This window comes from Hevea brasiliensis, chromosome 2, assembly GCF_030052815.1.
Source record: "Hevea brasiliensis isolate MT/VB/25A 57/8 chromosome 2, ASM3005281v1, whole genome shotgun sequence".
In the NCBI taxonomy this organism is placed as follows: domain Eukaryota; kingdom Viridiplantae; phylum Streptophyta; class Magnoliopsida; order Malpighiales; family Euphorbiaceae; genus Hevea; species Hevea brasiliensis.
In genome coordinates, this window is record NC_079494.1 from 89,323,757 (window position 1) to 89,331,689 (window position 7,933).

Consider the following 7,933-nt stretch of genomic DNA (forward strand, 5'->3'; position numbering starts at 1 on the left):
GTTTGATGTGGAATGGGGATGTGTACTTTTGGCAGCCATGGAAACACTTTGAAGGTAGTTTATTTTTGCTTGTAAATGATGAATTAAATGATTGATTAAATGTATATTGTGTAGGAAATTGTTTGGGTGATGTATACTTAGTATATGTGAATGTGTATTGAAATTTGAATGCTTGGAAATTATGGGAATGTAATGCATGAAATGGCAGCCTGGTTGTTGAACTATAAGGATGTTATTTCATGTTTGGATTATAGAATATTAATGTTGAATTTTGTTGGTTATTATGGCAGTTTGGGTATGTGTGTGATGGTGTGAAGTTGGACATGTAAAAGTGTTATGGTTAGGTGATTGAATTGTTGTAAATTTGGTTTGAAAAATTCTGTACTAAATGGTGCACATTGAATGTAATTGTAAATTGCCAAAATGACCTATAATGTGTTGTGAATTATGTTTAGGTCATGGTACAACCAGAATTGGCTTGAATGTTAAGTTTGGTAAGTGTTAAAAGTGATGCTTGATGTGTATGAAAGAAATGCAATAAGGCAGTTTGAGTTTTAGGCCTAGAACTTTGAGTGTGTGGCTCTAATTGGTATGAGACCAATTGGAGGTGAAACTTGGCACAAAATGTGCCAACTTTTATGAAGGAAGCTTGCCAAAATTCTGCTTACAAGGTAGCTTGAAAAATGACCAAATCCGGATTAAGTGCAAATAAGGCCTGAAAATTGACCATTTGGGCAGTAGTTAGTGTTTAGGCCATAACTCACTCAAAACAGGTCCAATTGACCTGAAATTTTGACCATGAATAGTTAAGACCCATATATACAAGTCTTATGAAGACACCAAAGCCCAGAAATGACCATAAGCAAGTCAAACAGCTTGCACAAATTCGGGTCCAAAAACTGGCCGAACCTAAAATGACATAAAATGACCTAAAGTGACCAATTTTGGTGCAAGTTGACTAGTAATAGTAAAATGACCATAACTTGGTCTACATAACTCAGAATGACCTAAAATTTTGCCCCGCGTTCCATAAGACATAGATCTACAAGTTTGTAGTTTTGACCGAAACCTGAAAACTGAGGGAACTAGGTCGTCCGGCTAGGTCAAACTAGTATCCTTGAATTCAGCAAATTGCAAGAAAATGCAAGATACATGGAAATGAATTTGGTAACATGTACCAACCCTAAAAGACTATCGAATGTGACATATTGGTAACCTTAAAACCTAATTCACCTAGAATGTATCGAGGGTCGACATATTAGGTTGACTAAGCAAATAATAGAATTCAGTAAATTAATTATCAAGCATTATCGTTAGAGACAGTTTAATTAAGTACTGAAACACTTCAAATTGTGTTTCTCAGTTAGCAAAGACTCAGGGAAAGGGAAGGAAACACTGAGTCAAGACCAGGAGACAGATATCAGAGGTTTGTGCACAACGGCTATTTCTTTTGAATTTTTCAATTGAAATGAATTATGACTATTATACATTATTATTTTAAATTGTGTTTGTGCACAACGGCTATTTATTTTGAAATTTTCAATTGAAATGAATTATGACTATTATACATTATTATTTTAAATTGTGTTTGTGCACAACAGTTATTTCTTTTGAATTTTTCAATTGAAATAAATTGTGACTGTTTGTATATTATTGTTTTCAATTATGGAAATGTGTTTGAATGGATACTTATTGCTTGAAAAGCATTGTAAATGGTTTGAAACTGTGGAAAAATTGATTTAGTGTGATTTGTGAAAATTTGAAGTTAATTATGAATTGTGTTGCCATTTTGTGAATGAATTTATGACTTTAGAAATTTATTGGATTCTCACGAATCATTTGAATAAAATGTTTGGAATTGATTTTGTGTTCACACTTAGCATGACAGTATCATATCATTCCTTCTCCATTTATGGGGTTGTGATCGTTTAGTTTCCTTCTCCATTTATGGAGTCATGATCGTTTATTTTTCTCCCTCTCTGGTTTACCAGTTGAGGTGATCGGATGAGTACTCATTATATAGCTAGCTCCCTTCCTCATTGATTTCGATTAGTGGGGTTGTGATTGCTTTGTCGTGGTGTACAACGCGGCATTGATCAGAAATTTTGTGTCATGTCTTAAGTTGTGAATGAATTGGCAACACTGTATTCTTAAATTATTCGACTAAATTGTGTTATTATGCGATTTGATAATTTTTGAAATGGAGTTTAAATTCTTATTGACATTCACTGTCTTTTGAATTTAACTATGTTTTGATTACTGAGATTTAATGTGATATTGTGTTAAATTCCTTATGACATTCATTGTCTTGAATTTAACTATGGTTTTATGTATCCATCATTTATATGATTTATGAAAATTGATTTAAAGTTGTATTTGTTAATTTTGTACACCACTGAGACATTGTCTCAGCGATAGCTTTCCATTACTGTCGCAGGTAGATAGACGGACAGAGCGTGACTAAATTTGCTAGTACATCAATGAGAGATTATCGGGTATATTGAGTATACCACATTTTGCATTTTGTACTGTAATGTATGTACACTGTATGTATATATTGTTCTTGGTTTTGAGTAGTTGTAAATTAAAATTGTACATTGAAGTTGTAAAGTAAATTATGAGAATTTTGACTTGTAAAAAATTGTATTATATTTCTTTTATCTTAGTCTTTGAAAAATCACTGTGGATTTGAGTTGAGAAATATGTTGTGTTGAGAAAAATGTTGGAGTTGAGATTTGGAAATATATTGAAGTGCTTTTTACAGGTTTTCTGAAGAACCGTTTTATCCAAAATACAGATGGCACTCTGCTAAAATTTTTATAGAAATTCCAAATAATTCAAATGTGCTAGTTCTATCACTTCAGTTCAAAAAAGGTTTTTAACACCTGTAAATAGTGCTCACCACTGTAAAAGAAGTAAGAAAAGTTTTAAAATCCCTTGTAGTGTATTTAATGGGTTATCAGTAGACGAAGTTGGTAATTCATTAGGTATACTATGGGATCATGTTATGCCTTATAGAGGGGTAGGGTGTGACACTGGATCTTTCAACTTTGGAGGCAATTTATTTTGTAGTATGGCACTACATTCCTCTATTAGAGCTACTGTCCCATAGTCTTCTAACTTTCTTATCTTTGACAGAATTTCTTTAAGAAACTTGGCATAGGATGGCATCTAAGAGAGTGCTTCAGTGAAGGGGATGTTGATATAAAGTTTCTGTAAAACTTCTAAAAACTTCCCAAACTACTTGTCCAATTTGGCCTTTTGAAACCTCTGAGGAAAAGGTAGGGGGGCTGGTATGGCTCTGGTAACTTCTTTTTCTTCCCTACTTCCTCTTCCTGATCTTTCTTAGCTTCTTGCTCCTTTTTCTCTGCTTGGCTTTCAGATTTTTCTATGGTTTCCTCTATTGGTTCTTCCTCTGCTTGTACTAGAGTTCTCCCACTCCTCAATGTAACTGCCTTACAATGCTCCCTTGGGTTCATCTCTGGTTGACCAGGCAGTTTACCAGGAGCCTTACTTGAAGAACTTGCTTGTTGAGCAATTTTATATTCCAGCATCTTGTTATGGGTAGCAAGTTGGTCCATTCTGGAAGTTAGATGTTTAATCAATTCATTCTGTTATTGTTGAGCTGCTAGGAACCCTTCCATCATGGATTCCATGGTCATCTTCAGTTCAGGTTGCTGAGGTTGAGGAAGCGATGGTGGCTGTGCAAAGTTTTAGCATCTGTTCTGAAATCCAGGGGGTGCTAGTCGTTTGTACCCCTGTTGCTTGTTTATTGGCTAATTCTGTTGATTGGACCATGAAAAATTTGGGCGGTTCCTCCATCTAGGCTTGTAAGTATTTGAATATGGATTGTTAGGCTGCCTCTGGTTGAAGTTTCCTCCATTATTCACATAGTTCATCTGTTCTGTGGGAGGTTCATTGAAACTGTTATATTCTGAACTCATGTATCCTCCTCCATAGCTATCCTTATGTTGATTGTTTGTACGAACTGCATTGGCTTACATTATGTCGAGTCTCTTTGTGAGCTGATCAAATTGAGCATTTATCATACTTAGGGCGTCCACTTCCAGGACCCATGTTGTTCTCCTTGCATTTCCTTTTTCATTTGACCACTCATAATTATGGTATGCAACCCTCTCTAGAAGTTCAAGTGCTTGTGGCACTGTTTTCTCCATTAAGTCACCTTCTGCGGCTGAATCAACTATGCTCCTAGTAGAGGGTAGTAACCCATTATAGAAATTTTGCACTAGTAGCCAATTCTCTATGCCATGGTGTAGACATTCCCTCTGCAGGTCTTTATATCTTTCCTATGCGTCATAGAGTAATTCACCTTCCTTTTGTCTGAAGCTATTGAGCTCAAGCCTTAGTCTTGCAGTCTTTATAGGTGGAAAATACCTTGCTAGAAAAGCTTGTGAGAGGTTTTCCCGAGTGGTGAATGTTCCAGCTGGTTGAGAAAGTAACCACTTCCTTGCCCTGTCTCGAAGGGAGAATGGGAATGCTCTGAGTCTTATGGATTGATCAAAAACTCCATTCATCCTGAATGTATCATATAGGGCAAGAAAGCACTAGAGGTGATAGTGTGGATCTTCTGTTGGTGAACCTCCGAACTGGGTTTGCTGAAACATTTGAAGCCATGCTGGTTTTAATTCAAAGTTTTTGGCTTCCACTGTGGGTCTAGTGACACTGGGTTGAAATCCTTAGATAGATGGAGCTCCGTAGTGTCTCAAGAGTCTTGGTATGTCATTATTATCGGCCATGGTTGGAATTTCAGGATCTTCTTGATGGTGCTCTTGATGTTTCCTTTCCCTCTTAATAGCTCTCAGAGTTCTGTCTATCGCTGGATCACAGTCCAAAATTTCTTCTTCTGGCCTTGTTCTGGTCATATACCAGGCTGGGCACTTAAGAGAAAAGAAGAGAGATAAAACCAGTAAAATAAAATTAGATAATAAATATAATTGCCTAAATCAGCTAAATTGCCTATCGCTTGATATTACTAAAGCCAAAAAGTTCCCCGGCAACGACGTCAAAGACTTGTTTCACTGGTTTTACAACCTTGTAAGTGCATGGATCGCTAACAAGTAATAAAGTGAAGAGTAAAGTATCATTCCCATGAGGAATTTGATTAGTAAGTACCAATCTACATAGTAATTTTAACTGTCTAGGCTATCGAATACTTAGGGAATGAAGTTTGTTAACATTAAACACTAAAATGGTAAACTTAAAACAAAATAATTTATTTGAAACAATTCCGGAATTAAGATTTCACACTTGAATCTTACTAGGGATGTTACCTCAATTATTTATGGGATTGAGAATCATTTGCCTTGATGGAAATCAGTCCAAGGTTGTCCTAAGTCCTCTCTCAAGGCACCTAGGGTGTATTCTAATTAACTTAAACTTGACTTTCATGGTGATCAAATTAATTAAAATCCTTTAAGGTCTTTGACCAATTTTGAAATTCCACAAAGGTATCAGCCTATGTCTAGGTCAGAATTCCTAGGTTCAAGAACTTGATTTTCTAATATTAATCTTCACCTTTCAGTCCTTCAATTAATATTTACAATTAATACTAAGTGGGTACCAGCACTTAGCATGCATTAAGATCACAAGAAATTAAATCAATTGGAAAACTCCTTTTGATACTGATATTCCTCTCCTCAAGACAGCTGGAGAGAGTGCAGAATGTGAGTCTCTCTAAAACTCCTCAAATGTGCTATCAAAAGATCGATCAAAAGGCCCCCCTCTTCTATTGTTTTCTTTTTCTATTTATAATAGCTGTTATAGGGTTGGGTCATTTTTAGTCCCAATAGCCTTAGAAGTCTTATTTGAATGTGTAAATAAGAGCGGGAATTCAAGTTTGAAAACTAGCTGGTGCATGGTACAAGGCCCGTGTGTCAGTACACAGCCCAGGGCCGTGTAACTTACTGGAGTGGAATTGTAAAGTCTTGCATTGGCACAGAGACTTACACGGGTCTATCCTGGCTGCACAAGCCTAGTTACACGGGTCGTGTACTTTTGTTCTCAGAAAGTTCTTCAAGCTTGTGCCTAGTAGAGACTTACACAGGTCCCTACAGATTACACAGGTCCAATTACATGACCCGTGTACTTTTGTTTCTCGATTGGCTCTCTGGATTTCTTCTGGCAGAAGGTTACATGGGTCTGGGGCTTGGCTTACATGACCCGTGTACTTTGTATCAGTAGCAATTCTCAGTCTCTTGACCTCTTCAAGCTTCCCTTTGCACTCCTATACTCTGGGGCTTCACCCAAACACTTGAAATAATGCAGAAAACATGGAATTAAGGGCTTGACAATAGAAATTACAAAAACTAATGAAATCAACTACTATGCATGAGATTACTTACATAAATGCTATGAGATAGTATACAAATGTGCTTAAAAACATCTATATAATTCAAGTGTATCAGTAACAGATTCCATCTTGATCAACACCTATCTCCATATATAACTAGTAGGAGCTAACACATGCACATATACCCACGCACAGTATAAGTATGAAAGCAGTATCAAACTCAAACCACCTATATACAAGATAACTGTGTTATCTCATCTAAAGATTATATGCACTGATGTGATATATGACAATGCATTGACAAAAGTAAACTCTATGTGCTTGTCATAAGCATCACTGGTTCAGCCTACTTATCATGTATAAGTGCCTATCATGTTTGTTATGTGGCATGAGACTCACCACTCCATCTTATTTATCTCATATATATACCTTGGGAATAAACATGATTACAATCTTTCTAGCTAAGTCATGTCCTTTGGGAAGTATCCTTGATTGTGAACCAATTTATGATACTTTGTTATAGAAATACTATCACTCATATTCTTAACAACTTAAGAATAGAATTTCTAACAAAATATCAATGGACCTTTTCAATTACACATAAATATATTAGGTAAATGAAAAAGTGAAATTTCCCTTTTTATTAATAAAATATGTATAAGATACATACAAAATGATATGTTCTAGGGCATACTACTAACACTCTATGCACGAAAAAAGGGGTCAATTGACCCCTAGATTGACCCTCATAAATTTAAGTATCGAACCTTTTTTTTTTTAATGGAGAATGTATTTTTATTAATAAAAAAATCAATTGACCCCGATATATTGAGCAAATTATTGTGTGCTTATAGTGTAAGTGCATTTTCACCCACAAAAGTATGGATCTTTATCTTCCTAAAATTAAAACTCAATTACTTTTATATGAGTATTAAGTTCACCAAATATGTTATATAATTTGCTTATATATTAACCCTGAAAAATTTTTTTCTAGATCCACCATTGGCTGCTATGCCATATGTTTGTAGAGATTAGTTGAGTTTTTGGTTAATTCTTTCAGCCATGGAGAGGTTAGAGTTTGATGATGGAGATTAGATATTGTGTGGATGATTTACCGGTCATGTGTGCTTTGACAATAATGGGACTTTATGGCATGTTTGAGGTAGGAGCAAGTGAGTTAAGTCTATGCTTGATTCATGCTATTATATTTGCTTTCTATAACCTTGATTTATGCTCCTTTGCACATAATTTATGTTTATGTACTCTCCCATCACCATTTCATGATAAGAAAAACTAACCCAAACTCCAGTTGATAGGGGCTCACTTTCTATAGATCACAATGGTTGTTGGTATCTTCAGGTTTAGGTATCCTTTTAGGCAACTCTTTTAGAGCCCCACAACGCCTCTCATGAACTGGCTTGAAACCTCCTCTGCTCATATCTTCAAACTCAATGTTCCCGATACCATTTCCCTCTCTTTGTTTGTAAGATAATGCATTTTTTCGAAGACAATAGTTAGAATTGAAGTTAATAGCTGTATAATTACCTATGTTAATCCACCCTAAGAATGTGTTGTGTGGAGTTAAAGAGTTGGATCTTGGAAAACTAATGCAACTCCTTCATG

At 35.6% G+C, this 7,933-nt stretch overlaps 1 non-coding gene across 1 annotated transcript; it reads left to right on the top strand.

Annotated features, from left to right (window-relative positions):
* The first annotated feature begins 4,263 nt into the window (after window positions 1–4,263).
* On the top strand, window positions 4,264–4,370 carry LOC131178093 (small nucleolar RNA R71). The gene has a single exon (XR_009147226.1). It is a non-coding gene; the product is annotated as a small nucleolar RNA R71 (small nucleolar RNA).
* The last annotated feature ends 3,563 nt before the right edge of the window (window positions 4,371–7,933 follow it).